Source organism: Dama dama, chromosome 13 (assembly GCF_033118175.1).
Source record: "Dama dama isolate Ldn47 chromosome 13, ASM3311817v1, whole genome shotgun sequence".
Lineage (NCBI taxonomy): Eukaryota > Metazoa > Chordata > Mammalia > Artiodactyla > Cervidae > Dama > Dama dama.
The window spans coordinates 64504694-64518367 of NC_083693.1; the positions used below are offsets into that span (position 1 = coordinate 64504694).

The 13674-nt window shown below is 45.7% G+C and overlaps 1 non-coding gene across 1 annotated transcript; it reads left to right on the forward strand.

Annotated features, from left to right (window-relative positions):
* The first annotated feature begins 1530 nt into the window (after window positions 1-1530).
* On the forward strand, window positions 1531-1637 carry LOC133068752 (U6 spliceosomal RNA). Its single transcript, XR_009695699.1, has one exon. It is a non-coding gene; the product is annotated as a U6 spliceosomal RNA (small nuclear RNA).
* The last annotated feature ends 12037 nt before the right edge of the window (window positions 1638-13674 follow it).

The window sequence follows — 13674 nt, forward strand, 5'->3', positions numbered from 1 at the left end:
GTATTCTTGCCTAGAAAATCCCATGGACAGAGGAGCCTAGAGGGCTACAGTCCACAGGGTCACAGAGAGTCAGACACGACTGAGCACAAACGGATTAGTCCCACTCAGAGTGTGAGCTGGGCATCTGTGTAGCCTCTTAGACTGTTGTCCATCTGCCACAAGACATGTACAGAAAGTGAGAGTATAAACATTTATGGCAATATGATGAGTAATTTGTGTCTGAACATGTTTTTTTCATTGCATTTTTCTAGCAACTTTTGTTGTACTCATGGAAACATCTGTCCACATGAATTAAAAATTTTTAAATGTTTTTAAAAAGTCTTCCCCACAGGTTCTACTTCAGATGAGAAGTTATACTTCAGATGAGTGTTTAGATGGGTTTGACCCTTTTCTGTGTAAAAGTCAATCCACAAGGTATGAAGGCCTTTGACTTGGTAATTCCAGTTCAATCAGTTCTGAGGATCCTGCAGCCTCAAGTTCTTAATTCTCAGTAGCTCATTGTCCCTCAGTCCATCTGGCGCTGCATGGCTTACAAAAACCAGTGGAATACAGGAGAGTAACAGAAAATATCTCCATTTCACAGATGTAGGAAATGAGGTTCAGAGAGCATGTGTGCTGTGTGCAGGGTCTCTCGTCCACTCACCATGAGAGCCAGCCTGAAGAGCCAGGCCTGGGACTGCCCAGACCAGAGAAAGGAGAGAGTGGTTGGTGGAATCTTGGAGCTCATCTCCTAGTTGATTTCACAACTCAGGCTCTATCAGCTTGTTTTTGATGTTTTCTCAAACTTGCCCCAGGCACTTCCAAGTTCACCATGGTGCTGGTGCAGGCAGTCCGATGGTCCCCTGGTGCGAGAAGCAGGCCTTCTCCTGGGCTTTTGTTTTGCCCATTCCCTGGTGACTCAGACGGTAAAGAATCTGCCTACAATGTGGGAGATTCAGATTTGATCCCCGGGTGAGAAAGATCCCCTGGGGAAGGGAACCAACTCCAGCATTCTTGCCTGGAGAATTCCATGGACAGAGGAACCTGGCAGGCTGCAGTCCATGGGGTCATAGAGAGTTAGACACGACTGAACAACTTGCCCTTTTCACTTTGCTAGCTGATGTCCTCCAGCCAGGCAAAGGGCAGGAGTAGATTCTGACCCCTGCCCATCCCCACCAGTGAGCTCTCTACTGAGATTCAGCCTACACCCACTGCCTTTGAGGTCTCCCATCCCACTCTCTGCCCTGAATGCGTCTTCAAGACCATGCTACCCCTAGGCTCTGGTTCCTCTCAGTCACTCTGCAGTTTTTAATACTGCAGATTACGTCCTTTCTAATAAACAGACTCACTCTGGTTCTCCACTTCTTTATATCTCCCTCTCTTCTCCTGGCATCTCCTCCACCTGCTCCTTAAATGAAAGTGTTTACCTGCATTCCACCCTGGAGTGTTTCTTCTACCTGGCGGACCACTGGAGTCATCCTGGGAGCTTTAAAACACAGGACTGTCCAATCAAGCTGGCCTGGGCATTAGGGTTTTAAAAGATCCTGTGCTGTGCTCGCTTCGGCAGCACATATACTAAAATTGGAACGATACAGAGAAGATTAGCATGGCCCCTGCGCAAGGATGACATGCAAACTCGTGAAGCGTTCCATATTTTTGAGGTTTTGGTATTCAAAAGACGATGAAGTTTCTAAATATTATGCAGAGTCATATATAATTATGAATGACTATCAAAATAAAATGAATTCTCTAAAAAAAAAAAAAAAAGATCCTGTGCTGTGCTTAGTCACTCAGTCATGTCCAACTCTGTGACCTCATGGACTGCAGCCCGCCAGGCTGCAGGGGATCTTCCCGACCCAGGGATCAAAATTCAGGTCTCCTGCATTGCATGCAGATTCTTTATCATCTGAGCCACCAGAGAAGCCCCTAATTTGCAGATAAAAATTCCAGGTAATTGTAATGTGCAACCAAGATTCCATTGATCCAACTCAACCTTCTGAGACACAGCAATGATTAACAGCTTCACTGCTGTCCCTCAAGATAGATACTGCCAGCCACAAGTTTCTCTGTCCCTCCAGACCCCCTCACAGACAATTTTCACCCCCTGATGTACTATTTAGCTTCCCAAGTCCCTCACAGTCAGTATGATCAAAAATAATCCAATTTTTAAAAACTTTATTTTTGACTGTGCTAGGTCTTCATGGTTGCACATGGGCTTTCTCTAGTTGCAGTTAGCCAGGGCTACTCTTCGTTGCGGTGCACAGGCTTCTCACTGCAGTGGCTTTTCTAGTTACGGAGCATGGGCTCTAGGCACATGGGCTTCAGTAGTTGCAGCTCTTAGCCTCTAGACCACTGGCTCAGTAGCTGTGGTACACAGGCTTAGTTGCTCTGCAGCATGTGGGATCTTCCCGGACCAGGGATCAAACCCATGTCCCCTGCAATGGCAGGTGGATCCATCACCACTGGACCACTAAGGAAGTCCAAAAATAATCCAGGTTTTTAAAGAGATAAATGTGCATAATTTTTTCATAATACCCCAAAACTTGAAATAGCTCAAATGTCCATCAGCAGGTGGATAGAGTAAAAGAGAATATTTAATAACTTATAGAGATATTGAGGTTATCAATAGGGGGAAATCTTAAATATTGAACTCCAGGTAGTGATATCCTGGCTCAAGTGTTTAGGGGTGAAGGATACTGATGTCTGCAACTTACTAAGATACCTGGGTGGGTCATTGACAGACACGTGATACAGCGAGTTTGGTAGTGTTAGTGGTTGATTGTAGATGGTGGGTGTATGAATGTTCACAGTACAGGGTGTCTTTTTCTATATGTTTAAAATCTTTCATAATAAAAAGTTGGGGAAAATCACCAAACTCTCCTCCCACCCCCAGTCACCTTTTGCTCTTTCCCAGTACCTCACCAGTCACCAGCAAAATGTCAACTCCTCCCACTGCCCCTAGTGCTATCTTCTTGTTTTCTCCCTTGCGGTCATTTTTGCAACCTCTCACTCCCTTTCCGCTCCAGCCTTCAGGGCCCCACTGGCACTGTTTATATGATCCAGGGCAGAGGCTCTGAGCTGGTCTCCCTGCCTCCACCCTCATTCCCTTCCCAGTCTAGCCTCCATTCAGCAACTAGAGGGATCTTCTAATGCAGAAATCTGATTCATCTGTCTTCTAGAACTTAGAAGCATTTTGTTGCTGTTCAGTTGCTAAGTCATGTCCAACTCTTTGTGACCCAATGGACTGCAGCACCCCAGGCTTCCCTGTCTTTCAAAATCTCCCAGAGTCTGCTCAAATTCAAGTCCATTGTATCGAAGATGCCGTCCAACCATCTGGTCTTCTGTCATCCTCTTCTCCTCCTGCCCTCAGTCTTTTCCAGCATCAGGGTCTTTTCCAATGAATCAGATCTTCTCATCAGTTCAGTTCAGTCACTCAGTCGTGTCCGACTCTTTGTGACCCCATGAACTGCAGCCCACCAGGCTTCCCTGTCCATCACCAACTCCTGGAGCTTACTCAAACTCATGTTCATCAAGTCGGTGATACCATCCAACCATCTCATCCTCTGTCATCCCCTTCTCCTCCAGCCTTCAGTCTTTCCCAGCATCAGGGTCTTTTCCAATGAGTCAGTTCTTCGCATCAGGTGGTCAAAGTATTGGAGCTTCAACTTCAGCATCAGTTCTTCCAATGAATATTCAGGGTTGATTTCCTTTAGGATTGATTGGTTTGATCTCCTTTCAGTCCAAGGTACTCTCAAGAGTCTTCTCCAGCTCCATAATTCAAAAGCATCAATTCTTCAGTGCTCAGCCTTCTTTATGGTTCAGCTCTCACATCCGTACATGACTACTGGAAAAACCATGGCTCCCAGTTACCTCAGACCTGCCATAACCTTAATACATTATCTTCCTCTTTTTCCTGCATGACTCTGCCTAGTCTCAGAGACTCGACTATTTCCTCTGCTTGAAATGGTTTCCCCACCCCTTGTCCTGCAGAGGAGGGCCCGCACTTCTTCTTTCAAGGCCTACCTAGGCCTCCAGGCCAGAATGAATCACTTGCTTCTGTTTGTTTTTTTAATTTTTTTTAGAGAGAGCTTGGAAACAGGCTATTTTTTCTTTTGACCTATCCCATGGCATGTGGGATCTTAGTTCCCCCACCAAGGATAGAACGCTCTCCCCTTGCAGTGGAAGCGCAGAGTCTTAACCACTGGACTGCTAGGGAAGTCCTCTGTTTTGTTTTTAATTATCTTTATCTTTTTAATCTGTAAGCGTGCTTCAGTTATTGATACTTTTTGACAATTATGCATTTGGAATTTTCTAGAACAGTCTCATATACTTGCCCACAGCCTCCACCAACTATTGAAGGTCACCAATTTTGGGGTTTCTGTACTACCCATCTTTTAGACCAGCCCTTAAAGCTAGAAAGAGCACAAAGTTTTTGGTCACTCCCTGATTTAGTCCGTAAACATGTATTGAAGGCCTGCTCTGCAGCAAGCCAACTGCTGGTTGGAGAGATGGGAGGCCTACTGCCTGTCACTTCAAGGGACCCCCATGTTCTCGGAGGGAGTGAGCCCAGAAGGCAAGAGCACAGAGAAGCCCAGTCATCCTCGCAGTCAGGGAGATGTTGACTCAAGCTGAGCCTTCAGGGATAAGGACAGTCAGGAATCAGGCTGGGAAATATCATACCCACACATGAGCCACGCAGAAGGGGACACATTCTAATCATAGCAAGCATTTCATGGTTTAAAAAGAATCAATGAATAACCAGGAGAAAATATGACAGAGATGTTCAAATATTTTGTGGATGAAAACAATGCTGTCTGCCATTTCAGTAAACCACGAATGTTGCCCACACCAATCCAGCCAGCCCAGTGCTGCTCCAGAAGGGGAATTCAGGATGGAGAAAAACAGGAATACTGGCCCCAGGTAGTTAAGATGCATATCTAAGGAGTAATTTCAATGAGCCCAGATTCTGGCATCTTCTGATATGTCAGAAAGCATTAAAATCATTAACTTGAGTTTGTGTGTGTGTGAGAGAGAGAGAGAGAGATTAGCTGTAATCATTCGATGTTCAGCTAGATGGGTTTTTGAGTTTGTTTTCAGCAAACACTTCTATACATTCTGATTCCTCTCTTACCACTTTGGAACCATCCTCAGAGCAACCTAAGACTGATTTTCTGGCTACAGTCCTCAGTGCTGCGCTGTGCTTAGTCGCTCAGTCGTGTCGGACTCTTTGCGACCCCGTGGACTGCAGCCCACCAGGCTCCTCTGTCCATGGGATTCTCCAGGCAAGAGTACTGGAGGAGAAGATTCCCTTCTCCAGGGGATCTTTCCGACCCAGGGATCGAACTCGGGTCTCCTGCATTGCAGGCAGATTCTTTACTGTCTGAGCTGCCAGAGAAGCCCCATAGTCCTCAGTAAGTTCCCCAAATAAGATGTAACTCAACTTGTAGGTAGTGTTTATTCTTTCAGTCAACACTATCTCATATCGTACACAAAAATCAACTCAAAGTGGAATGTAAGGCCTGAAACCATAAAACTCCTAGAAGGAAGTAGGCAGTATGCTCTGTGACATTAGTTTTAGCAGAATCATTCTACATATGTCTCTTCAGGCAAGGGAAACAAAAGCAACACTAAAGAAGAAGACTGTGTATGGGTTCGCTCAGTCATGTCCAACCCTTTGCTGCCCCATGAACTGTAGCCTGCTAGGCTCTTCTGTCCATGGAATTTTCCAGGCAAGAATACTGGAGTGGGTTGCCATTTCCTTCTCCAGAGGATCTTCTCAACCCAGGGAACACACCCACATCTCTTGTGTCTCCTGCCTTGGCAGATGGATTCTTTAGCAATATGCCATCTGGGCGCCTCAAGCAAAGAGGACTACATTAAGCTAAAAAGTTTTTGCATACCAAAGGAGACCATCAATAAAATGAAAAGGCAACCTTCCAAATGCGAGAAGACATTTGCAAATCTTGTATCCAATAAGGGATTAATATCCAAAATATATAAAGAATTTAGCAACTCAACAGCAAAAAACCTATATTTTAATAGGACAGAAGACCCAAGTAGACATGTTTCCAAGGAAGACATACAGACAGCCAGCAGGCACATGAAAAAATGTTCAATCACTGTCAGAAATACAATCAAAACCACAATAAGATATCACCTCACACCTATTAGAGTGGCTATTATCAAAAAGGCAAGAAATAACAGGTGTTGGCAAGGATGTGGAGAAAAGGGAACCCTCATACACTATTGGTAAGAATATAAATTGGTGCAGTCACTATGGAAAACAGTATGGTGGCTCCTCAAAAAATTAAGACTAGAACTACCATATTCCAACCCAACTATCCCATTTCTGGGTATTTATTCAAAGAATACAAAGACACTAATTCAAAAAGATGTCTATGGACTTCCCTGGTGGTCCAGTGGTTAATAATAATGCCTGGCAATGCGTGGAACGTTGGTTCGATCCCTGGTCTGGGAAGCTTCCACCTGCTGCTGGGCAACAAAGCCTGTGTACCACAACTACTGAAGTTTATGTGCTCTAGAGCCTGAGGGCTGCCAACTACCGAAGTTTGAGCGCCTACAGCCAGTACTGCACAAGAGAAGCCACCACAATGAGAAGTCCATGCCCCACAGCTAGAGCGGCCCCTGCTTGCCCAAACGAGAGAAAGCCCATGCACGCCAACCAGGACCCAGGGCAGCCAAAAATAATAAATGAATTTTAAAAAGATATATACACCCTTATGTTCATCACAACATTTTTTACAGTAGCCAAGATATGGAAGCAACTGCACATTAAATGAGGAGAGATAAATATATATATAGGAAAGTGAAAGTCGCTCAGTTGTATCCAACTCTTTGTGACCCCATGGACTAAGTCTCCAGGCTAGAATACTGGAGTGGGTAGCCGTTCCCTTCTCCAGGGGATCTTCCCAACCCAGGGATCGAACCCAGGTCTCCCGCATTGAGGCAGATTCTTTACCAGCTGAGCTACAAGGGAAACCCTATATATATATATATATATATATATGTGTATATCAGTTCAGTTCAGTCGCTCAGTCGTGTCCAACTCTTTGCGACCCCATGAATCGCAGTACACCAGGCCTCCCTGTTCATCATATGAATACTATAAATATATAATAAGAATATATATATATAATGAAATACTATATATATATAAATATAATGGAAGACCAAGTATGTATAATGGAAAACTATGTATATAAAACTATATATAATGGAGTACTATGCATACATATAATTTAGGGTATATATATGGAATACTACTCAGGCATTAAAAAAAAGATGGACTCTTGCCATTTGTGACAACATGAATGGACCTTGAGTGTATTATGTTAAGTGAAAGGAGTCAAGCAGAAGAAAGCAAATACCATATGATTTCATTCATATGCCAAATATTTTTTAAAAAGCAAAATAAAGAACAAACAAAGCCAAATAAAACATGTAGATGCATTGCCAAGTTTTAGCAAGAATCCTGCTAAGTCAGTTTATCCAGATCACCCATCCTCCATACTGATAACTCTCGATATCTGATCCAGTTTTTCATCCTCCCCTGACTCCAGGTGATGTTTGACTGCACTGCCTGCCTTCAATAGGAATCTTGTTAGGTCAGCTTAGTCAGAATCCCTCTGACTCTTGATATTTCCTCTTAGCAGTATCCCATCCACTGACTCCCACCCTGCTCCCACTTGCCTTTGTTCTATTTGGATCGGACAGATTCAAGACCCTATGGCGGTGGTCCCTGTGCCCACGGCGACGGCCCTCCTTGAATAAGGCCTCCCTGTTCTTTAATGAGGATCGTGAAGACTGTTTACTTTACCACTGCCACATGCTGCCTTGGGGCCTCTGGGAGGAGGCACAGTGCCTGGTGGCCAGAGCCCGCTATCTGGGCAACAGAGTCCAGGGGTGGGTAGCAAGGCCAGGCACAGAGAGAGGACGCGTCCTAGATTCAGGAGCCAGATTACTTCCTGTGGGGCTCCTGACCCACGAACCACCGCTGACGTGGGCCTCAGGGCCACAGAGCTGGATGGGGTAGGGGCTGAGGGGCCCGCACGGCCAGCGAGGCTCCCAGGGGCTGAGCAGGGTAGAGGTGCTACGAGCAAGCTGGCACCTTCCCCTGTCCTGGGAAACCCCTCAGGCCGGGACCAGGCCAGGGCCAGGCTCAAGGGTGTGTGGCCTGTGCATTCACAGAGCCCACACTTAGAAGATCCTACACTTGGACGGTCTTGTGCTTAATATTCTACTGCCATTGTCTTGAAATCTGTATCACTTTTTGAGCCAAGGGGTCACACATTTTCATTTTGCGCCAAGTCCTGCAAATCGTGTAGCCAGCCCTGCTCGAGGCCCACACCCCTGTGAGTATCACACACTACAATGCCAGTAGCCAAGGCTTCTGCGGACGACACAGAAAGGCAGGGACCCCATGCCTTCCTTTCTGGTCCTCAGCATCACCTTGTCTAAGGAGGCAGCATTAATTAATAGCAGCTGAATTGAACTCAAACTTCCTTAAATACACATCTTGGCACCCCTGTCAGGGGAAGAGCATGGGGTGGAAGGCACTGCAGAGTCCATGGAGCTGGGCATCCATTCTTCAATTATAAAAATCAGTAAGTGGGGAAGGGGTTCCCTGGTGGTCCAGTGGTTAAGAATCTGCCTTACAATGCAGAGGACACCAGTTCAGTCCCTGGTCTGGGAAGATCACACGTGCTGCAGGGCAACAAAACCCATGCACCACCAACTACTGAGCCTGCATGACCCAGAGCTCATGCTCCGCAACAAGAGAGTAGCCCCCACTTGCCGCAACTAGAGAAAGCCCAAGCTCAACAACAAAGACTCAGGGCAGCCAAAAATAAACATAATTTTTTTTTTTTAATCAATAAGGGAAAAAAATAAAAGGGCTTCCCTGGTGGCTCAGAGGGTAAAAAATTTGCCTGCAATGTGGGAGTCCTGGGTTTGATCCCAGGGTTGGGAAGATTCCCCTGGAGGAGGGCATGGCAACCCACTCCAGTATTCTTGCCTGGAGCATCCCCATGGCTAGAGGAGCCTGGTGGGTACGGTCCATGGGGTCACAAAGAGTCAGACACGACCGAAGTGACTAAGCACAGCACTGCACAAGGGAAAAAACAAAAAATAAGTCAGAGAAGGGAAACTGACATTTGTCACAAACCTGCTACTCAACACACAGGGAGCCACCTCCCATACAATCTTCACAAGCAGCTGTGAGGTAGGCGTCCACCCATCCTCCAGAAAAAGAAACTTGGGCCCCAGAGAGGCTAAGAAACTTCTCCAAGGTCACACAGAGGGCAAGAGTGTCACTGAAAGGGAACTGCATTGTGCGGTTTTGAAACGGCCAGAGCACGCATCATCTCAGCACCCACCCCACCGCCCAGCACCTCCTGAAGGCAGGGAGTCCACGGTGGGGAGTGTTCTTAACTTGAGGTCCCAGGAGCCTCCCGCAGGGTGCACACCCCTCTGGGGACTCTCCCCTGGGACGGCAGCAGAGGCCCAGATTAGGACTGTGGTCAAGAAGACCAGTGCTGGGTCAGGCTTCCTCTCACTCTGACCGACTTGTTGCTGACCCATGATTCTAAAGGACCCACCCTGGGTTTTCTCATGAGGAAGATGCCTTGAGGACACCACACTTGATTTTCAGAGGAAGTAAATAGTCCCAAAGGGAGAAGTGAAACAGAAATAAATCATGGCCTCTCTCCCACATCGTGATAGAACATCTTTTTTTGCCGAGCACGCTGTACAGAGGTTTAAGATATGATCCTTGGGGCTTCCCTGGGGGCTCAATGGTAAAGAATCCGCCTACCAATGCAGGAGGGGCTTCCCTGATAGCTCAGTTGGAAAAGAATCTGCCTGAAATGCAGGAGACCCTGGTTCGATTCCTGGGTCAGGAAGATCCCGTGGAGAAGGGATAGGCTACCCACTCCAGTATTCTGGCCTGGAGAATTCCATGGACTGTATAGTCCACGGGGTCGCAAAGAGTCAGACACGACTGAGTGACTTTCACTTTCACCAATGCAGGAGACACTGGTTCTACCCCTGGTCTGAGAAGATCCCATAGGCCTCGGAGCAACTAAGTCAGTGTACCACCACTATTGAGTCTGGGCTCTAGATCCCAGGAGCCAGAACTATGGAAACCCCCACTTCCTAGAGACTGCGCTCTGCAACAAGAGAGGCCACCGCAACGTTCGCACCGCGCCACAGATAGAGTACCCACCACTCGCAGCATCTAGAGAAAAGCCTACACGCAACAAAGACCCAGCACAGCACAAATAAATAAATAATAAAATACATTTTTTAAAAAAGATACACTCCGTGCCCTCAAGGCAAAAAACAAATGAGGAGGATGAGCTATGGTGAGCGTTTCCTGCTCCTCTCAGTGGTGGGCACTTAAGCTTTCTTAGGCAGTAACTCATTTTTCCCTCATTACTATCTTGACAGCTAAGTAAGGTCCTACCTCCAGGCTTCTCTTCATACTGCTTTCACCTCCCCCTAGGATGCCCTTCCCTTATTTCTGCCTGTTGGAACCTTCCTCCAGAAAACCACCAAAGACCAGTGGCTTAAATAGGATAGGATTTTATTTCTGTCTCGTGTAGAAGAAGACAAGGGTGCTCATTCCAACTTGTTGGGGCACTCCATGGTGCCAGGGAGTCAGCTTCTTTATCTGTGGTGGCTCTGTCTTCCTTAGGATATAGATTCTGCCTCACAGCACAAAACAGCTGCTTAACTTCATCTTGACTGTAACCTCATGAGAGATCCCAAGTTAGATCCAAGCAGTTAAGCTGCTTCTGAATTCCTGACCCAAGGAAACTGGGTATGATTCTAAAAAAAAATTTATTGTTGTTTAAAGCTGTTAAATCTGAGGGTAATTTGTTACACATCAATGAATAACTATTATACTGTATATACAGGTTTAGTCTGTTTACTTGACTGTTCTGAGCCCCCAGTCTGGACACCCATGGATGAATCAGACAAAGTTAAAGACTATCACTTGGAACATGAGGAATTACAGGGGAGAGGGTGGAAATCAAGTCCTTTGTGTCCTCACCCTTGGAGCCCTTTCTCCACCTTGACACACAGTAGGGTCACAGGACCTGGCACACAGTAGGAGCTCTGCTTTCCAGAGAAAATCTTCTACCTCCTGGCTTGCCTTCTAGTGAGATGAGCCAGCTGAAGAGATGATGAGCTGTTAGTGCTCAATGGTCTGGCCTCCGGTCAAAAATGTGGATTCGTTTCTCAGAGGTCACCGTTTCAAAGCCTCTTTCCATTCCCTCACTCCCCATGCTGCCAAGAGGAAGGACATGCAAACCAGGCAAGTGAGAGCCTTTCCTGAGCCAGCTGCCTGCAGCTGGAGAGGAGGCTGCATCCTTCAAGGCTCTCCAAGGCCTGCCTCCTCCTTCAGGGCTCCCAGGTCATCCTTCACTCAGACAGAGGGGCAGCAAAGAAAGAAAATGATCTTGAGAAATGATTCCCCACACTGAATCTTTATGAACCATACTGTCAGAGCAACTTGAATTATACATATAACTCGTGGCTTTGTTTTCTTAAATACTACATAGGCAACACTCTACTATACACTCTACTATGAATTCCACAGAGCCTATTGACTCTCACAGAATGCTTTCACCACTTTTCACCACAACTCTTGAATCTGTAACCAACCCTATGGTTGCAACTGATGAATGACAGGAATGTTGTAAATAACACAATTTACACTAATGGATATAACCAAAGCAAAACAGTAAATACATAGTCAGAATTGTACTCATTCATTGATGACGTGAGGACTTCTCTACACAATTAGGCAATAGTTTTTGAAGGCTGGAAGAATGTTTGCTTAATTTCTTTGTGCTTTTCATAGCATAGTGACTAAAGAAAATACATACTTTCAGAAGTAGCTTTTTTGAAGTAAAATTGACATACAAGAATTGTACATGTTAAAGGTGTATATTTGATGTCAATATATGTAAATACCAATGAAGCCATCACTACAATCAAGATAATATAATATAACAATCAGCTACAAGTATCTCCTCACATATGACCTTGTTTTTCTGGTCATCTCTATACAGATGCAGTTGACATTGTTGGCTATCTACCCTACATCCATTCTCTTCTTCCTTCTCATAATTTTGCTAGGGTTTCAACCACCCCCCAGCATGATCTGAAGGAAGGTCATCTCCAAGCCCAGGACCAAGTGTGGATCTTAATCAACCTAAGCCAACTGGTGTGTAACATTCTCCTGGTGACTAGGCTAGACATGTGACCTAAGATGGCCAATCACACTGGAGGACTTCGGTTGCATGCTTCGGAAACAGACTTTTCCCCTCTCTTGCAGGATGGCCTCATAGAGCATGATGTCAATTGCATTTGGAAGCTGTCTTAGAACCGTAGAAGAACCAGCCTGAGGTTGAAGTCAATGCTGAGGAGGCCAGAGCAGAAAGAGGGACCAAACCTAAGTGACTAATGGTAACATTGAGTCTTTTTACTAGGCAGCATCCAAGATGGCTCCAAATAGTCCTTGCTTGGTCTTCATACCTTTGTTTAAGCCTCTCCTGCTGAGTGTAGGCAGGACCTATGACTTGTTTCTAAAAGAATAGGGCAATGATGATGATTAGGTGGTACGAGACTGAGACTTTCGTCTTTCTGGCAGATTTTCTCCATGACCTTCTAAGCGTGCACACTTTGATGAAACAAGTGGCCATGTTAGACATTTCCACATGTCCAGGAATGGACATGAAGATGGCCTCCAGCCAACAGCAGGCAAGGAGCAGAGGCCCCTCAAGGAACTGAGTCCTACCAACAGCCAAGTGAGTTTGGAAGCAGACCCTTCCCAAGCTGAGCCTTCAGCTGAGACCCCAGCCCTGGCTGATACCTTGACAGCAGCCTCATGAGAGACCCTTAAGCAGAGGCAACCATCAAAATTGTGCTAAGAATCCCAAGTCACAGAGATTGTGAGATAATAAATATGTTGTGTTAAGCCACTAAGTTTGAGGTCTTTTTTTTTACATAGCCGTAGATAACAAGGCTGTATATTGTCACCGTGCTTATTTAACTTATATGCAGAATTCAGTTTAGTTCAGTTCAGTCACTCAGTTGTGCCTGACTCTTTGCAACCCCATGGACTGCAGCACGCCAGGCCTCCCTGTCCATCACCAACTCCTGGAGTTTACTCAAACTCATGTCCATTGAGTCGGTGATGCCATCCAACCGTCTCATCCTCTGTTGTCCCCTTCTCCTCCCACCTTTAATCTTTCCCAGCATCAGGGTCCTTTCAAATGAGTCAGTTCTTTGCATCAGGTAGCCAAAGTATTGGAGTTTCAGCTTCAACATCAGTCCTTCCAATGAACACCCAGGTCTAATCTCCTTTAGGATGGACTGGTTGGATCTCCTTGCAGTCCAAAGAACTCTCAAGAGTCTTCTCCAACACCACAGTTCAAAAGTATCAATTCTTCAGTGCTCAGCTTTCTTTATATGCAGAGAACATCATGAGAAATGCTGGACTGGATGAAGCACAAGCTGGAATCAAGATTGCTGGGAGAAACATCAATAATCTCAGATATACAGATGACACCATCCTTATGGCAGAAAGCAAAGAAGAACTAAAGAGCCTCTTGATGAAAGTGAAAGAGGAGAGTAAAAAAGTTGGCTTAAAACTCAACATTCAGA